The 19,817-nt window shown below is 43.8% G+C and overlaps 1 non-coding gene across 1 annotated transcript; it reads right to left on the reverse strand.

The window, feature by feature from the left end:
- Positions 1-7,182: 7,182 nt before the first annotated feature.
- On the reverse strand, positions 7,183-7,290 carry LOC130959077 (small nucleolar RNA R71). Its single transcript, XR_009078172.1, has one exon. It is a non-coding gene; the product is annotated as a small nucleolar RNA R71 (small nucleolar RNA).
- Positions 7,291-19,817: the final 12,527 nt, after the last annotated feature.

The raw sequence follows: 19,817 nt of genomic DNA on the forward strand, positions 1-19,817 counted from the left end.
TTAATTATTGTGTTTATCTATGTTTTGTGTCTTTATTTCATGATCATTAGTATGTAACCATGCCTTAAAGCTATGAATAAAATCCATTAGTCCTTCACCTCTCTTAAAAGAAAAATGTTTTAATTCAAAAGAACAAGAAGTACATAATTTTTGAAATTATTATTGAATTTAGTTTAATTATATTGATGTGGTGACAATGCTTTTGTTTTCTGAATGAATGATTGAACAGTGCATATGTCTTTTGATCTTGTTGTTTATGAGTGTTAAAATTGTTGGTTCTTGAAAGAATGATGAACAAAGAGACATGTTATTGATGATCTGAAAAACATCATGAAATTGATTCTTGAAGCAAGAAAAAGCAGTGAAAAAAAAAAGAAAAAAAAAAGAGATCTAAAAAGAGTATATATAAAAAAAAAAAGGAGCAGTAGAAAAAGCCAATAACCCTTAAAACCAAAAGGCAAGGGTAAAAAAGGATCCAAGGCTTTGAGCATCAATGGATAGGAGGCCCAAGGAAATTAAATCCAGGCCTAAGCGGCTAACCAAGCTGTCCCTAACCATGTGCTTGTGTCATGAAGGTCCAAGTGAAAAGCTTGAGACTGAGTGGTTAAAGTCGTGATCCAAGGCAAAAGAGTGTGCTTAAGAGCTCTGGACACCACTAACTGGGGACTCTAGCAAAGCTGAGTCACAATCTGAAAGGGTTTACCCGTTATGTGTCTGTGGCATTTATGTATCCGGTGGTAATACTGGAAAACAAAGTGCTTAGGGCCACGGCCAAGACTCAAAATAGCTGTGTTCAAGAATCAACATGCTTAACTAGGAAAGTCAATAACACTATCCCAAATTCTAAATTCCTAGAGATACCAATCACTCTGAATTTCAAAGGAAAAAGTGAGATGCCAAAACTGTTCAGAAGCAAAGCTACAAGTCCCGCTCATGTAATTAAATTAATATTCATTGATATTTTGGACTTTATAGTATAGTCTCTTCTTTTTATCCTATTTGATTTTCAGTTGCTTGGGACAAGCACAATTTAAGTTGGTGTTGTGATGAGCGGATAATTTATACGCTTTTTGGCATTGTTTTTAGGAAGTTTTAGTAAGTTTGAGCTACTTTTAGGGATGTTTTCCTTAGTTTTTATGTTAAATTCACATTTCTGGACTTTACTATGAGTTTGTGTTTTTTCTGTGATTTCAGGTAAATTCTGACTGAAATTGAGGGATTTGAGCAAAACTCTGAAAAAGGCTGACAAAAGGACTGCTGATGCTGTGGATTCTGACCTCCTTGCACTCGAAATGGATTTTCTGGAGCTACAGAACTCTAAATGGCGCGCTCTCAACGGCGTTAGAAAGTAACATCCAGGGCTTTCCAGCAATATATAATAGTCCATACTTTATTCGAAGAATGACGACGCAACTTGGCGTTGAACGCCAAGTACACACTCCTTTCTGGAGTTAAACGCCAGAAAAAACGTCATAATCCGGAGTTGAACGCCCAAAGCACATCATAACTCGAAATTCAACTCCAAGAGAAGCCTCAGCTCGTGGATAGATCAAGCTTAGCCCAAGCACACACCAAGTGGGCCCCGGAAGTGGATTTATGCATCAATTACTTACTCATGTAACCCTAGTAGCTAGTTAGTATATATAGGACATTTATCTATTGTATTAGACATCTCTTGACCATCTTTTGACCACTCTAAGTCTTTTATCATTCGGTCACTTGATCATGGAGAGGCTGCCATTCGGCCATGCCTGAACCTTCTTTTACTTATGTATTTTCAACGGTGGAGTTTCTGCACACCATAGATTAAGGGTGTGGAGCTCTGCTGTACCTCAAAGATTAATGAAGTTCTATTTTCTTTTATTCAATTCTCTATCTTATTCTTATTCCAAGATATTCATTCGTACTCAAGAATATGATGAATGATGATGATTAATAACCCTCATCATCATTCTCACTCATGAACGCGCGTGATTGACAACCACTTACGTTCTACATGCAACAAGGCTTGAATGTGTATCTCTTAGATTCCCCAACAGAATCTTCGTGGTATAAGCTAGATAGATGGCGGCATTTATCTGGATCCGGAAAGTCCAACCTTGTCTGTGGTGTTCCGAGTAGGATCCTGGGAATCCGGAAAGTCTCACCTTGTCTGTGGTATTCCGAGTAGGATTCCGTTCATGAATGACTGTGACGTGCTTCAAACCTGTAACCTGCTGGGCGTTAGTGACAAACGCAAAGAGGGATTCTATTTCAGTAGGGGAGGGAACCAACCGGTGATTGGCCGTACTGTGACAGAGTGCGTGAGCATTAGCTTTCACTGCGAGGATGGATGTAGCTATCAACCATGGGTGATGCCTCCAGACTGGTTAGCTATGCGAGTGACAGCCGCATAGGATTTTCCCCGTGAGGAATGAAAGTAGCCACAGTTGATGGTGAACCTATACAAAGCTTGCCATGGAAAGGGAGTGGATTGAGAAGCAGTAGGAAGGCAGGTGTCCGAGAGCTCTACAGCATCTCCATTCCGCTTATCTGAAATTCCCATCTATGAATCTACATAAGTATTTCTATCCCTTTTTAATTAACTTCTTTCTATTTTATTTAAACCCATAATCCAATTTTAATCTCCCTAACTGAGATCTGCAAGGTGACCATAGCTTGCTTCATACCAACAATCTCTGTGGATTCGACCCTTACTCACGTAAGGTTATTACTTGGACGACCCAGTACACTTGCTGGTTAGTTGAACGGAGTTGTGACTTCAAATAAGGACAATTATTGAATAAATCCAATTACAATGAATCAGATCAAAGAACAGTGATCACAATTTCGTCCACCAGATAACTAGGATAGGAATTCCGATTCTAATACCTTGCCAAGAGTTTATTTTATCATTACTATTTTATTTTTCTTATCATTTAACATACTTGTTCCTTACTTTCAAAACCCCCAATTTACAAGACTCATAACCAATAATAAGAACATACCTCCCTGCAATTCCTTGAGAAGACGACCCGAGGTTTAAATACTTCGGTTATCAATTTTATCATGGGTTTGTTACTTGTGACAACCAAAATGTTTGTAAGAAAGGACTTTTGTTGGTTTAGAAGCTATACTTGCAACAGGAATTTATTCTGAATTTTAGACCACGCAAAAGTTCTCTCTTCAGCGGTGCAACATGGATTTGACCCAAGCTGGAGTAGCCAGAAAATTGCAGCTAGAGGAGCTCGACTGTTTGAGGAATGAAGCGTATGAGAATGCCCGGATTTACAAGGAAAAGACTAAAGCATTCCATGACCATTGATGAGCGGATGATTTGTATACTTTTTGGCATTGTTTTTAGTATGTTTTTGATATGATCTAGTTAGTTTTTAGTATATTTTTATTAGTTTTTAGTTAAAATTCACTTTTCTGGATTTTACTATGAGTTTGTGTGTTTTTCTGTGATTTCAGGTATTTTCTGGCTGAAATTGAGGGACCTGAGCAAGAATCTGATCCAGAGACCAAAAAGGACTGCAGATGCTGTTGGATTCTGACCTCCCTGCACTCGAAGCGGATTTTCTGGAGCTACAGAAGCCCAATTGGCGCGCTCTCAACGGCGTTGGAAAGTAGACATCCTGGGCTTCCAGCAATATATGATAGTCCATACTTTGCCCAAGATTTGATGGCCCAAACCGGCGTTCAAAGTCACCTCAAGAAATCCCAGCGTTAAACGCTGGAACTGGCACCTAATTGGGAGTTAAACGCCCAAACTGGCACTAAAGCTGGCGTTTAACTCCAAGGAGAGTCTCTACACGAAATTTCTCATTGCTCAGCCCAAGCACACCAAGTGGGCCCGGAAGTGGATTTTTATGTCATTTACTCATCTATGTACTATTTCTATAAGTAGGACCTTTTACTATTGTATTAGAACATCTTGGTAGCTATCTTTGAGTTTTATGCTATCTTAGATCATTGGGAGGCTGGCCATTCGGCCATGCCTAGACCTTATGCTTATGTATTTTCATGTGGAGTTTCTACACACCATAGATTAAGGTGTGGAGCTCTGCTGTACCTCGAGTATTAATGCATTACTATTGTTCTTCCATTCAATTCCGCTTGTTCTTTATCCAAGATATCACTTGTTCTTCAACATGATGAGGTGATGATTGACGCCCATCACCATTCTCACCCATGAACAAGGTGACTGACAACCATTCTTGTTCTACAAGCATCTGGCTTAGTGAATATCTCTTGGATTCTTCGGAATCTTCGTGGTATAGGCAGGACCTGATGGCGGCATTCAAGAGAATCCGGAAGGTCTAAACCTTGTCTGTGGTATTCTGAGTAGGATTCAATGATTGAATGACTGTGACGTGCTTCAAACCTGTCCTACTGGGCGTTAGTGACAGACGCAAAAGAGTTATTCTATTCCGGTAGGGGAGGAACCAACCGGTGATTGGCAGCACTATGACAGAGTGTGTGCATTAGCTTTCACTGCGCGGATGGAGGTAGCTGCTGACAACAGTGAAACCTTACACGAGCTGCCATGGAAGGGAGTAAGAAAGGATTGGATGAAGGCATTAGGAAAGCAGAGAGACGGAAGGGAAGGCATCTTCATACACTTGTCTGAAGCTCTTACACCAATGATATACATAAGTATCACTATCCTTATCTTTATGTTATTTTCGTTCATCACCATATACATCTGAGTTTGCCTGACTAAGATTTACAAGATGACCATAGCTTGCTTCAATACTAACAATCTCCGTGGATCGACCCTTACTCACGTAAGGTTTATTACTTGGACGACCCAGTGCACTTGCTGGTTAGTTGTGCGAAGTTGTGTAATGCCATGGTATTGAGCCACCAAGTTCTTGGAGCCATTACCGGGGATTATTTGAGTTGTGAAAAGTATTGTTCACAATTTCGCACCAAGTTTTTGGCGCCGTTGCCGGGATTGTTCAAGTTTTGAGCAAGCTTTTGGTAACATCAGTGCCAAGATCCGGCAACAACATCAAGTTTTTTGGTGTTATTGCCCGGGATTGTTTAGGCTGGACAACTGACGTTCATCTTGTTGCTTAGATTAGGTATTATTTTTTTCGAAATTCTTGAAGATGAATTCTAGAGTTTCATGATGATTTGTTGAAATCTGGCTGGCTGAGAAGCCATGTCTAATCTCATTGGACCGAGTTTCAACTTATCACCACAAGAACTTGTTGATTTCTTATCATCTTGCTTTTGGAGCAGTGATTTGCTAAGGCTTGGCTGGCCTCTGGCCATGTCTAGTGTTTGGACCGAAGCTTTCTTTGAAAGCTTGGCTGGCTGTGAAGCCATGTCTAATTCCTGGACCGGAGTCTTAGACTAGCATTGCACTGATTCCTGGAATTCTCATTAAGAATTTTGATACCTTTTCCTACTTAATTTTCGAAAAACACAAAAAAAAAATTACAAAATCATAAAAAGACCAAAATTATTTGATGTTTCTTGCTTAAGTTCAGTGTCTCATCCTAAGTTTGGTGTCAAATGCATGTTTTTGTTATAATTTTCGAATCCATGCATATATTTCTTTGTTTTGATCTTTGAATTCTATTGACTTGAAGTATTTTGTGTGTCTCATATAGTGTCAGTAGTATATAAACTGCTAAGTTTGGTGTCTTGCATGCATTGTTAAGTGATTCATTTTGCATTTTGATTATTAAAAATCCAAAAATATTTTTAATTTGTGTCTTTTCAAGTCAATGATACAAAGAATTGAAGATTCAGAACATACTGCAGAGGAATTATACAGAAAAAGCTGAGCATTCAAAAATGCCCAGTGAAGAAGGCAGACTGGCGTTTAAACGCCAGCCAGGGTACCTGGTTGGGCGTTTAACGCCCAAAAAGGGTGCATTTTGGGCGTTAAACGCCAGAATGTATACCATTCTGGGCGTTTAACGCCAGGATGGTGCTAGGGGGAAGATTTTGTTTTCAAAATCAATTTTTTTCAAGTTTTCTTAGTTTTTCAAAATCAAATCTTTTTCAAATCAAATCTTTTCAATCAAATGTTTTCAAAATCAATTTCTTTCCTTTTTAAAAGATACTTACTAACAATTAATGATTTGATTGAACATCTCAAAAATTGTTGCCTTTTCTGTTGAGAAAGGTTTTATGTTTGAATCATATCTTTTCTTGTTAGGCAAGTCATTAAATTTTTAAAGTCATATCTTTTCAAAATGTTTGCAAATCATATCTTTTAAAATTGTTTTCAAATCATATCTTCTCAATCACATCTTTTTAAAACCATAACTTTTCAATTAAATCTTTTTAACCACATCTTTTTCAAAATAGTTTTCAATCAAATCTTTTTCATTTCTAGTTTCAAAATCTTTTTCAAAAATCACTTGATTTCTTTTTCACTTTTAATTTTCGAAAATTATCAATCAAATTTTCAAAAATGTTTTCAAAATATTTTAATTAATTTTCGAAAATTCTCTTCCCTCCTTCCCATATCCTTCTATTTATGGAGTACCACTCCTTCTGAATGCACAATTCGAACCTTATCTAACTAAAGTTCGAATTCCTCTTCTCCTTCTTCTTTCTATTTCTCTTTTCCTCTGACACCTCAAGGAATCTCTATACTTTGACATAGAGGATTCCACATTTTCTTGTTCTCTTCTCTTTCATATGAGCAGGAGCAGAGACAAAGGCATTCTTGTTGAAGCTGATCCTGAACCTGAGAGAACCTTGAAGCGAAAGCTAAGAGAAGCCAAAACACAACTCTCTTTAGAGCACCTGACCGAATTCTTCAAGGAAGAAGAACAAATGGCCGCCGAAAACAACAACAATGCCAACAATGCAAGGAAGGTGCTTGGTGACTTTACTGCACCCACTCCTGATTTCTATGGGAGAAGCATCTCTATCCCTGCCATTGGAGCAAACAACTTTGAGCTTAAGCCTCAATTAGTTTCTCTAATGCAACAGAATTGCAGTTCCATGGACTTCCAATGGAAGATCCTCATCAGTTCTTAGCTGAATTCTTGCAAATCTGTGACACAGTCAAGACTAATGGGTTAACCCTGAGGTCTATAGACTGATGCTATTCCCTTTTGCTGTGAGAGACAGAGCTAGAATATGGTTGACTCTCAACCTAAAGAAAGCCTGGACTCCTGGGAAAAGCTAGTCAATGCTTCTTGGCAAAGTTCTTTCCACCACAAATGGAGTAAGCTTAGAGTGGAAGTCCAAACCTTCAGACAGAAGGATGGAGAATCCCTCTATGAAGCTTGGGAAAGATACAAACAATTAATCAGAAGATGTCCCTCAGACATGCTTTCTGAATGGAGCATCATAGGTATTTTCTATGATGGTCTCTCTGAACTATCCAAGATGTCTTTGGATAGCTCTGCTGGAGGATCTCTTCATCTGAAGAAGACGCCTGCAGAAGCTCAAGAATTGATTGAAATGGTTGCAAATAACCAATTCATGTACACTTCTGAAAGGAATCCTGTGACAATGGACTAGTCAGAAGAAAGGAGTTCTTGAGATTGACACTCTGAATGCCATATTGGCTCAGAACAAGATATTGACTCAACAAGTCAATTTGATTTCTCAAAGTCTGTCTGGAATGCAAAATGCACCAAACAGTACTAAGGATGCTTCATCTGAGGAAGAAGCTTATGATCCTGAGAACCCTTCCATGGAAGAGGTGAATTACCTAGGAGAACCCTATGGAACACCTATAATTCTTCATGGAAATCACCCAAATCTCTCATGGAAGAATCAAGAGAGACCTCAACAAGGTTTCAATAATATGGTGGAAGAAACAGGTTTAACAATGGTAAACCTTTTCCATCATCTTCTCAGCAACAGACAGAGAGCTCTAAGCAATACCTCTGACTTAGCAACCATGGTCTCTGATCTAATCAAAACCACTCAAAGTTTCATGACTGAAACTAGATCCTCCATTAGGAATTTGGAAGGACAAGTGGGTCAGCTGAGCAAGAAAATTACTGAACTTCCCCCAAGCACTCTCCCAAGTAACACTGAAGAAAATCCAAAAGGAGAGTGCAAAGCCATAAATATGGCCGAATTCTGGGAGGAAGAAGAGGCAGTGAACGCCACTGAGGAAGGCCTCACTGGACGTCCACTGGCCTCCAATGAGTTCCCCAATGAGGAACCTTGGGAATCTGAGGCTCAAACTGAGACCATAGAGATTCCCTTGGACTTACTACTGCCTTTCATGAGCTCTGATGAGTATTCTTCCTCTGAAGAGGAGTATGTCACTGAAGAGCAAGTTGCTAAATACCTTGGAGCAATCATGAAGCTGAATGACAGGTTATTTGGAAATGAGACTTGGGAGGATGAACCCCCTTTGCTCACCAAAGAACTGGATAACTTGTCTAGGCAGCAATTGCCTCAAAAGAGGCAAGATCCTGGAAAGTTTTCTATACCTTGTACCATAGGCACCATGACCTTCAAGAAGGCCTTGTGTGACTTGGGGTCAAGTGTAAACCTCATGCCCCTCTCTGTAATGGAGAAATTAGGGATCCTTGAGGTGCAAGCTGCAAAAATCTCACTAGAGATGGCAGACAACTCAAGAAAACAAGCCTATGGACTAGTAGAGGATGTTCTGGTTAAGGTTGAAGACCATTACATTCCTACTGATTTCATAGTCCTAGAGACTGGGAAGTGCATGGATGACTCAATCATCCTTGGCAGACCCTTCCTAGCCACAGCAAAGGCTGTGATTGATGTTGATAGAGGAGAGTTGATCATTCAAGTGAATGAAGAATCCTTGGTGTTTAAGGCCCAAGGATATCCCTCTGTCATCATGGAGAAGAAGCATGAAGAGCTTCTCTCAAAACAGAGCCAAACAGAGCCCCCACAGTCAGACTCTAAGTTTGGTGTTGGGAGGCCACAATCAAACTCTAAGTTTGGTGTTGAACCCCCACATTCAAACTCTAAGTTTGGTGTTGGGAAGTTCCAACACGGTTCTGAGCATCTCTGAGGCTCCATGAGAGTCCTCTGTCAAGCTAATGACAGTAAAGAAGCGCTTGTTGGGAGGCAACCCAATGTTTTATAATTAATTATTTTCTTTTGTTATTTTATCTTTTTTGTAGGTTGATGATCATAAGAAGTCACAAAAACAATGAAAAAAGCAAAAACAGAATGAAAAACAGGAAGAGAAACAGCACACCCTGGAGGAAGATGCTGCTGGCGTTTAAACGCCAGTCAGCCTAGCTGTTGGGCGTTTAACGCCCAGTCTGGCACCATTCTGGGCGTTTAACGCCAGAAAGGGGCACCAGACTGGCGTTAAACGCCAGTAAAGGGCAAAACCTGGCGTTAAACGCCAGGAATGGGCACCAGCCCGGCGTTTAACGCCAGAAATGGCTCAAAACGTGGATTTTGATGCCATTTGGTGCAAGGATGCCTTTTCCTTGACACTACAGGATCTGTGGACCCCACAGGACCCTACCATCACTCTCTCTCTTCTTTCCCCATTCACCAATCACCTCAACACCTCTTCCCCAAAAACCCCTCACCTATCAAATCCCATCTTTCTCTTCACCATTCACATCCATCCTTCATAAAACCCCACCAACCTCACCCTTCAAATTCAAACCACTTTCCCTCCCAAACCCACCCTCAAATGACCGAACCCTCATCTTTCCTATATAAACCCCTCTTTACCCCTTCATTTTCCACTACCTAAACACCACTTCTCCCCCTCCTTGGCCGAATACACCACCATCTCCCTCTTCCTCATTTCTTCTTCTTCTACTCTCTTCTTTCTTCTTTTGCTCGAGGACGAGCAAACATTTTAAGTTTGGTGTGGTGAAAGCGTTGCTTTTTCGTTTTTCCATAACCATTTATGGCATCCAAGGCCGGAGAAACCTCTAGAAAGAGGAAAGGGAAGGCAAAGGCTTCCACCTCCGAGTCATGGAAGATGGATAGATTCCTCTCAAGGGTGCATCAAGACCACTTCTATGAAGTTGTGGCCTTGAAGAAGGTGATCCCCGAAGTCCCCTTTTCACTCAAAAAGGGTGAATATCCGGAGATCCGCCATGAGATCCGAAGAAGAGGTTGGAAAGTACTCACCAACCCCATTCAACAAGTCGGAATCTTGATGGTTCAAGAGTTCTATGCCAATGCATGGATCACCAAGAACCATGACCAAAGTGTGAACCCCGATCCAAAGAATTATCTTACTATGGTTCGGGGGAAATACTTGGATTTTAGTCCGGAAAGTGTGAGGGTGGCGTTCAACTTGCCTATGATGCAAGGAGATGAGCATCCTTACACTAGAAGGGTCAACTTTGATCAAAGGTTGGACCAAGTCCCCACAGTCATATGTGAAGAGGGCGCACAATGGAAGCAAGATTCAAGAGGAAAGCCGGTCCAATTGAGAAGGCATGACCTCAAACCCGTGGCTAGAGGATGGTTAGAGTTCATACAACGCTCAATCATTCCCACTAGCAACCGGTCCGAAGTTACCATAGACCGGGCTATCATGATCCATAGCATCATGATTGGAGAAGAAATAGAGGTTCATGAGGTTATAGCCCAAGAACTCTATAGGGTGGCGGACAAGACCTCTACCTTGGCAAGTGTTCCGAGGGTTACCTGAAACGTGGAGCTCGGTCGTCTTGGTGAGACCCGAGGTGAGGGTTCTGTGACCCGAGCTTGATGCGCTGAGCGGCGGGTGGTTGTACCTGCAATGACACTCCGATGCTTAAGTTAGCATGGGTCCAAGCAGATATGTGTAGAATGTAGAATGTATGTTATACCTGGGTGCTCCAGTGTATTTATAGTAGTTGGCCGTGATCTTCCCTGGATAAGATATTATTATCTTATCTTATCTTTGGGAGTCTTATCTCTATCTTTTGTGGAACCGCCTTTCCTAGGCCTTTTTCGGCCTTTAGGTTTTGGGCTTCGTTCCTTTTGATGGGCCTTCTTCTTTATTTGTCCGAGGTCCGACCTCAGGCGTGGGCCTTTGGGACGAGGTTGGACCTTCTGCGAACTTCCCGAGTTTGGAGAGCTCGGTCAGGGTATGAACAGTGCCCCTGTCCGAGTTTGTCCTTTTGAGAGGTCGAGCTCGGACATAGTCGTTCTTTTCAAAATCTGAAAATGGCCGTTTCAGCATTTATTGCTTTTTACCGTTTCTTCCTCGATTTCCGTTCGGGCTCTGTGAAGGCATTTATTTATTTGCCCCTTTCCTCATTTTCTTTGTTTATTCTGTTCCCTTTCCCTTTTTCTGGGTTTTTCGCCGCCTCTCTTTCGAGCATCTTCCTTCTTTCTCTCTGTTCTTCTTCTCCGATTCTTTCTGTGCGTTGTTTTTCGGGGTTTCCTCTGCGCCGCTGTTTTCGTTCTTCTTGCATCGGAGCTCGTCGTCTTCTTCCTTTTTCCCAGGTTTGTTTCTTGTCTTTACTTTTGCTGTGCACATATGCTGGGGTTGCCCCGGAAAGAGGCGCCGCCATTGCTCTGGTTGTTTGTATGTGGGGGGGGCTCTTTTCTCTTGGTACTTTGTTTTCGGGTTTACTGCATTTTTCTTCTAAAAGAACTTTTGTTTTCTTGCTTCTGCTGAATGGGTTTTTTTGCTGTCTGCCTATTTATGTGATTTTTGGCTTGCTGTTGTAATCTTCTTTGTAGGCAAGATTTTTTATGTCTCGAAAGGTGTTTCAAGCAATGTCAACCAAGATTCCGAGTGGTCTTGGTTGGGTAGATCCTGTTCCTCTAAGGGTCCCTTCTGTTGTAGATTCTGAGTATCTAGTTAGGTTCCGTAGGGAGTGTAGTATTTGTGAGAACAGGGAGTCTGAACGGGATTATGAGCTAGTAGCCCCAGAGTCCGAGGAGAGAGTGTGCTTCCCGCCTTTAGAAAGTTCCGAGAAGCTATTCTTTTATGCTTACGATTGTTTTTTCTCTAAGCTGGGTGTACGACTTCCTTTTACCGACTTGGAGTCCGAGGTCCTTTGGTCTTGTAACCTTGCCCCTACGCAACTCCATCCAAATTCTTGGGCGTTTTTAAAGCTGTTTCAACTTTTGTGTCAGTTTTTGGGCGTCTCCCCTTCTGTTTCTCTTTTTTCCTATCTGTTCGCGTTGACGAAGCCGGGGTCGGGTGCTGGGAAGGTGTCTTGGTCTCTTTTAGGGCTAACCAGGGGAAGAAGTTTTGTACCTTGTATGATGAGTCGTTTCATGATTTCAAGAACTACTATTTCAAGGTCCGGGCTGCTGGAGATGCCCGACCTTTCTTTCTAGATGAGAGTGGGGAGCCTTCTTTTCCTCTTTGTTGGCAGGAGAATGTAGTGTCGGTTAAGTATACTTTTGAGAGTCTAGATGAGGTAGAGCAGGCTTTTGCGGGTGTGTTGAGCAGTTTATGGGGTCGGGCACCTCACTTGGACACGAAGAAAATGTTGGGAGATCCAAGCCTTCTCCGTTCCGAGTTAGGTAGTTCCCGACCTCTCCGAGCTTCATCCTTTTAGTATTTTGCCTGTTTGGTGGAATTCCTGTTTGTGATAATCCCTTTCTTTTTGTTTCTGCAGAGATGTCTTCTCAGGCGGATTCCATGAAGTTTCTTCGTCGGTCGAAGAAGTCTGCGGCTGCTCGGAATATCGAGGCTGAGGTTTCTGCCCGATCTTCTCCGCAGAAGACTACCGTGGTGTTCAGACTCGGTCGAAGACCATTCCGACTCCTCAGTTCCGAGCTATAACTCAAGATCTTCCGACCTCCGGACCCGGTCACCTTTCCCCGTCTTCGACCTCGGGTCCTCCCCCCAAGAAACAGAAGACCTCTCAAGAGCTTGCTGGTTTCAATGATAAGGATTTTGATGCTCTTGGTTGGATTGAGCAGCACATTCTCCCCCAGACCTTTATTTCTACTGATGATGCGTCTATGGAGCATCACTTTCAGTATATGGCGCGGAGCTGTGTTCGGATGGCTAGTCTTCATGCCGCTATTGCTCGGGAGTTCAAGAAAGCTCCCCTTGGGGCGACCAGCTCCCGACTTGAGAAGGCACGGTCTGAGCTTGATAAGATTAGTCAACTGAAGGCTGCCAGGATTACTGAGCTGGAGGCCTCTTTGGAGGAAGAGAAAACTAGGGCCACCGCGGCTGTGGCGGCGGCGAAGTCATCTGAGGAGATGGCGAGGGTGGCGACGGAGAACTATACTAAGCTGTATGCCGAGCTTGTGGAGACGAAGGAGAAGTTGCAGTATGCTCGGGATGATTTTACGAGCTGGAAGATAATGTGGCCAAGGGTATGGATGCTATGTTTGTGAATTTGAGGGATCAGGTCCGGGTTCTTGCTCCCGACCTGGATCTGAGCTTATTCAGTACGGAAAACATTGTTGTGGAGGGAAAGATTGTTCCTGCTCCTGCCGAGGATGAGGTTCCGGTGTCCGACCACAAGGCTCCGGTGTCTGACCCCGAGGTTCCGGTTGTGAACCCGACTTCACCTTTGGCTGAGGATAGATCTGGTGTGGAGGTTTCAAACCGGGATGACGTTGCCGTCGATGCAGTCCCGATATCTATGTTTCAGCCTGCTGTCGATGTGGAGTCCGAAAAGGGCCTCGATCCTCTGTAGTCTTGTACTTCTTGGTGTTTTGCCCGATCTGTGGGCTCTTTTGTTTTTGGATGGTTTCTGTTGAACACTTTTGGACACCTTTGTTTTATTTAGCTACTTGTAGTAACTTTATTATGCGGTGTTTTTTGTTCGCGCTTGACTTTTGTTTCCGCTTTTGTGCTTTTTAGTCGTTTTCGGATAACAACTTTTTAGCTAGCGTTTTGTCTTCTTGTTTTCGCTTTTGTGCTTTTTAGTTGTTTTCGATTAACAACTTTTTAGCTAGCGTTTTGTCTTCTTGTTTTCGCTTTTGTGCTTTTTAGTTGTTTTCGATTAACAACTTTTTAGCTAGCGTTTTGACTTCTTACTTTCGCTTTTGTGCTTTTTAGTTGTTTTCGATTAACAACTTTTTAGCTAGCGTTTTGACTTCTTACTTTCGCTTTTGTGCTTTTTAGTTGTTTTCGATTAACAACTTTTTAGCTAGCATTTTGAAACTTCTTTCGATTTCGTTTTTCGCTTGTACTTTTTAGTTGCTTTTTGTAAAGCAACTTTTTAGTAAGCGTTTTTCGAAATCTTGGTTCTTGCCGTTTTAAGGCTTCTTTCTTGGGCCGAGCTTTTTCTCGGACATCGGGTGCTCGAGTACCTCCTTTTTGTTAGGTCCGACTTTGTCGTTGGTCGGTTCTTCTGAGTTATTTCTGTAATCTCTTTTTATTTGGCTTTTTGAGCCATTTTAGAGTTACTTTATAACTTTTTCCCTTTGTTGGGTCCGACTTCGTCATTTGGTCGGCTTTTTTAAGTTATTTTTGTAACCTCTTTTTTATTTGGCTTTTCGAGCCATTTTCAGGGTTACTTTATAACTTCTCACATTAATTTGAACCTCGTCGCTTTATCTTTGCCGACCTTGTATGGTCTTTTGGCAAATGATTTTTTGCGTTTTGCCGAGCATAAATTAATGCGCCTTGGTGGGGTACTTTCTAGGATTTGCTTCATCATGAGAAAGTGAAAATAGAGAAATTTGATTAGTATTAAAAAAGAAAGAATATTTACAAAGTGTTTACCCTTTAGGTCGGGTATCCTGCTTAACCGGGTGTCTCATTAAAAAACCCTTGTAGGAAAAAAGAGTACACCTCGGGTTAAGTTTTTCTAGCTGTAGTACCGTCTTAGATTACAGGCGTGCCAGGTCCTGGGCAGCTCATTGCCTTCTAGGTCGGATATTTTGTAGTAGCCTGTCCCTAAGACTTCTGTTACCTTGTAGGGCCCTTTCCAATTTGCGGCTAGCTTTCCTTCTCCCGACTTTTGTGTTCCGATGTCATTTCGGATTAGAATCAGGTCGTGAATGGAGAAGCTTCGCTTTATTACCTTTCGATTGTATCTGAGGGCCGTTCGCCGTTTTAAGGCTTCTTCTCGAATCCGAGCTCTTTCTCGGACCTCGGGGAGGAGGTCGAGTTCTTCCCTTTGTGCCTGTGGGTTATCTTTTTCGTTGTAGAAGATGGTTCTAGGTGACCCTTCCTCTATTTCAATAGGAATCATTGCTTCCATTCCATAAGCTAGTCGGAATGGCGATTCTCCCGTTGTAGAGTGTGGGGTTGTCCGATATGCCCATAGCACCTGGGGGAGCTCTTCGGCCCATGCCCCTTTGGCCTCTTGGAGTCTTCGTTTTAACCCGGCCAAGATGATTTATTTGCAGCTTCTGCTTGCCCATTGGCTTGTGGGTGCTCGACTGATGTGAATTGCTGTTTGATTTTTAGTTCGGCCACCAATTTCTGAAAACTTGTGTCCGTGAATTGTGTTCCATTGTCTGTTGTGATGGAGTAGGGGACTCCGAACCTTGTGACAATGTTTTTGTATAGGAATTTGCGGCTTTTCTGAGCCGTAATGGCGGCTAAGGGTTCAGCTTCGATCCACTTCGTGAAGTAGTCGACCCCTACTATGAGGTATTTGACTTGCCCCGGTCCTTGTGGGAACGGGCCGAGTAGGTCGAGTCCCCATTTTGCGAAGGGCCATGGTGCAGTGATGCTGATAAGGTCTTCGGGTGGTGCTTTGTGAAAATTGGCGTGTTTTTGGCAGGGGGGCATATTTTCACAAACTCTGTTGCGTCTCTTTGCAAGGTCGGCCAGTAGAACCCGGCTCTGACTACTTTTTTGGATAGTGCCCGAGCTCCGAGATGGTTCCCGCACATGCCTTCGTGGACTTCTTCGAGGACGCTCTTCGTTTCTGAGGTCGGGACGCACCTAAGGAGGGGGTTTGCGAATCCTCTTCTGTATAATACGTCGTGAATTAGTGTATAATTCTGGGCGTCTTTCGTGAGTCTTTTAGCTTCCTTTCTTTCGGCGGGGAGAGTTCCTGACTTCAGGTAGCTGAGTATGGGGGTCATCCATCCTTGCTGTTGGTCGGATATATTTAGCGTTTCTTCCCCTCTTAGCACGGAGGGAGATCGTAAGGTTTCCTGGAGGAGACTTCTGTTGTTGCCTCCGGGCTTGGTGCTGGCAAGCTTTGAGAGGGCGTCTGCCCGGGCATTTTGTTCCCGAGGTATGTGCTGGATCTGTATTTCTGAAAAGTGGCGTAATTGTGCCTGTGTTTGGTCCAGGTATTTCTTCATAGTCGGGTCTTTGGCCTGGTAGCTTCCATTGACTTGTGATGTGACGACCTGGGAGTCGCTGAAGATTGTGATTTTCTGGGCTCCGACCTCTTCGGCTAGTTTTAGGCCTGCTAGTAGGGCCTCGTATTCGGCTTGGTTGTTCGAAGCCTGGAACTCAAATTTTAGGGATAGTTCTATCCGCGTTCCTTGGTCGCTTTCGAGTATAACCCCTGCCCCACTTCCTGTTTTGTTTGAGGACCCGTCAACGTACAGGTTCCATGAGAGTGGGGTTCCAGGGGTCTCAGTGTATTCCGCGACGAAGTCGGCTAGATACTGAGATTTTATCGCAGTCCGGGCTTCATAGTGGAGGTCGAACTCGGACAGTTCCACCGCCCATTGTAGGATTCGTCCTGCCAGGTCTGTTTTTTGTAGGATGTGTCTCATGGGTTGGTTTGTCCGGACTTTGATGGTGTGGGCTTGAAAGTAGGGCGGAGCCTCCGAGCTGTGAATACTAGGGCGTAGGCGAATTTTTCTATATTCTGATAGTTTAATTCGGCCCCTTGTAGTACTTTGCTTACAAAGTATATGGGGTGTTGTCCTTGGTCATTTTCTCGTATTAATGCTGAAGCGATCGCTCGATGTCCGACCGAGAGGTATAGTACGAGCTCTTCTCCTTTTAGAGGTCGGGTTAGGATTGGTGGCTGCCCGAGGAATCCCTTGAATTCTTGAAAGGCTTTTTCGCACTCCGGGGTCCATGAGAAGGGTTTCCCTTTCTTTAGGAGTGAGTAGAGAGGTAGTGATTTTATTGCTGATCCTGCCAAGAATCTTGATAGGGCGGCCAGCCTTCCATTCAGTTGTTGTACTTCTTTGACACACGTCGGACTCTTCATATTGAGTATTGCTTGGCATTTGTCCGGGTTTGCTTCGATGCCCCTTTGAGTCAGCATGAAGCCTAAGAACTTTCCGGCTTCTGCGGCGAAGGTGCACTTTGTCGGGTTAAGTCTCATGTTGTGTTTTCTGAGGGTGCCGAAGACACTGGTGAGGTCGGTCAGCAAGTTTCTGTCTTCTTGTGTCTTTACCAGCATATCGTCGACGTACACTTCTAGCTGTAGCCCGATGTGCTCATAGAATACTTTGTTCATTAGCCTCTGGTAGGTTGCCCCGGCGTTCTTCAGCCCGAAGGGCATTACTACGTAGCAGTAGTTTGCCCTTGGGGTTATGAACGAGGTCTTTTCTTGGTCAGGTCCATACATCGGGATTTGGTTGTATCCCGAGTATGCGTCCATGAAGGAGAGATATCTATAGCCTGAGGCTGCGTCTACTAAGGCGTCGATGTTTGGTAGCGGATATGGATCTTTGGGGCAGGCTTTGTTGAGATCCGTGTAGTCGACGCACATCCTCCAGTTTCCATTTGGCTTTTTTACTAGGACCACGTTTGCGAGCCATAGGGGGTATTTTACTTCCCTAATGAACCCTGCATCTAGTAGTGCTTGTACTTGTTCTTCTATTGCTTGCATGCGTTCGGGCCCGAGCTTCCTGCGTCTTTGTTGGACAGGTCGGGATCCCGGGTACACTGATAGCTTGTGGCATATCAGATCGGGGTTTATGCCTGGCATGTCGGAGGCTTTCCAGGCGAAGAGGTCGGAATTCTCCCTTAAGAGGTTTAGGAGTTCCTCTTTTAGGCCTGCCTCGAGATTTGCCCCTATGTTTGTTATTTTTTCAGGTGTGCTCCCAATCTGGACTTTTTCGGTTTCTCCCTCTGGTTGTGGCCGAAGATCTTCTCGGGCTTGAACTCGTCCGAGTTCTATCGTGTTGATCTCTTTCCCTTTTAGGCTTAGGCTTTCGTTGTAGCATCGCCATGCTAGCTTTTGGTCGCCCTTTAGGGTAGCGATTCCTTTTGTGGTAGGGAACTTCATACAGAGGTGTGGGGTCGAGACTATAGCTGCCAGTCTGTTTAAGGTTGGTCGCCCAATGAGGGCATTGTATGCTGAAGTGACGTCGACTACAATGTAGTCGATGCTTAATGTTTTAGATTGCTCGCCTCTTCCAAAGGTAGTGTGTAGCGAGATGTATCCTAAGGGATGGATCGGGTGTCCCCTAGCCCAAATAGGTCGGTGGGATAGGCCTTTAGCTCTTTTCCTCAAGTCCGAGCTTGTCGAAGGCCGCTTTGAACAGGATATCTGCTGAGCTTCCCTGGTCAATCAGGGTTCGATGTAAGTTGGCGTTTGCTAGAATAACGGTGATCACCATTGGATCGTCGTGCCCGGGTATTATCCCTTGAGCATCCTCTCGGGTAAATGAGATAGTGGGTAACTCGGGCAGGGGACTGTCTTCTCGGACATGATAGATTTCTTTGAGGTGTCTTTTTCGCGAGGATCTGGATGCTCCTCCGCCTGCGAAACCTCCATTTATCATGTGAACGTGTCTTTCAGGGGTTCGCGGGACTTGTTCGGCCCGACCTTCATTGTCTCCTCGTCTTCTCTTCCTGGTCTCTTCTCCTTTCTCTGCTATGTATCTGTCGAGCTTTCCTTCTCTGGCTAGCTTTTCTATAACATTCTTTAGGTCGTGGCAGTCGTTGGTAGAATGACCGTAGAGCTTGTGATATAAGCAGTATTTGGACCGATCTCTCCCCGCTCTTTTGTGTTTTAGAGGTCGGGGTGGTGGGATCCTTTCGGTGTGGCATACTTCTCTGTAGATGTCTACCAGGGAGACTCGGAGGGGGGTATAGTTGTGGTACTTCCGTGGCTTGTCCGAGTTGGGTTCTTCTTTCTTCTTCTGTTCTCGATCTCGATCTCGGAGTGGGTAGGTTGATTCCTTCCTAGAAGAGTCTCTTAGCTGGGAGGTTTCCTCCATATTGATATATTTTTCTGCCCGCTCCTGCACCTCGTATAGGGAGGTCGGGTATCGTTTGGAGAGGGATTGGCTAAACGGTCCTTCCTTTAGGCCGTTTGCCAATCCCATGATAGCTGCTTCAGTGGGCAAGTGTTGTATGTCCAGGCAGGCTTTGTTGAATCGCTCCATGTATTCTCGGAGAGTTTCTTGGTTACCTTGTTTGATCCCGAGTAGACTGGGGGCATGTTTTGCCTTGTCCTTTTGAATGGAGAACCTTGTTAGGAATTTCTTAGTTAGGTCTTCGAAGCTGGTGATTGATCTCAGTGGCAGGTTGTCGAACCACCTCATGGCTGACTTGGTGAGAGTGGTGGGGAAGGCTTTGCACCGAATCGCGTCGGAGGCGTCGACTAGGTACATTCTGCTTCTGAAGTTGCTGAGGTGGTGACTTGGATCGGTGGTGCCGTCGTAGAGATCCATATCGGGTGGTTTGAAGTTTCGCGGTACCTTCTCCTTCATGATCTCTTTTGTGAAGGGATCATGATTGCCTTCGGGGGTGGTGTCGCGTTCTGTTCGATCTTTCAGGTTGGCCTCTATTTTCCGTAGTTTTTCTTCTAATTCTCTGCGCTTGCGAGCCTCCCTTCTCAGATCTTGTTCGGTTTCTTTTTGCTTCTTTATGTCCTCTTCGAGTTGTTTCAGTCGGTTTTGTTGTGCCCGTACTGCTTCTAGAATTTCCGAGCTCTTTTCTCTTTCGGGATTTTGTGGATCTTTGTTTGGGAGTGATGTACTTGGGCGATTCTGTTTGTTTCCTCCTGGAGTGCGTGGTGATAGAGGGCTGTCCGGTCGTTCTCCGGTGTCAATTTCCTCCTCTTGTTCCGAAGCAGCGTGGTCATTGTTGA

Source organism: Arachis stenosperma, chromosome 10 (genome assembly GCF_014773155.1).
Source record: "Arachis stenosperma cultivar V10309 chromosome 10, arast.V10309.gnm1.PFL2, whole genome shotgun sequence".
NCBI lineage: Eukaryota > Viridiplantae > Streptophyta > Magnoliopsida > Fabales > Fabaceae > Arachis > Arachis stenosperma.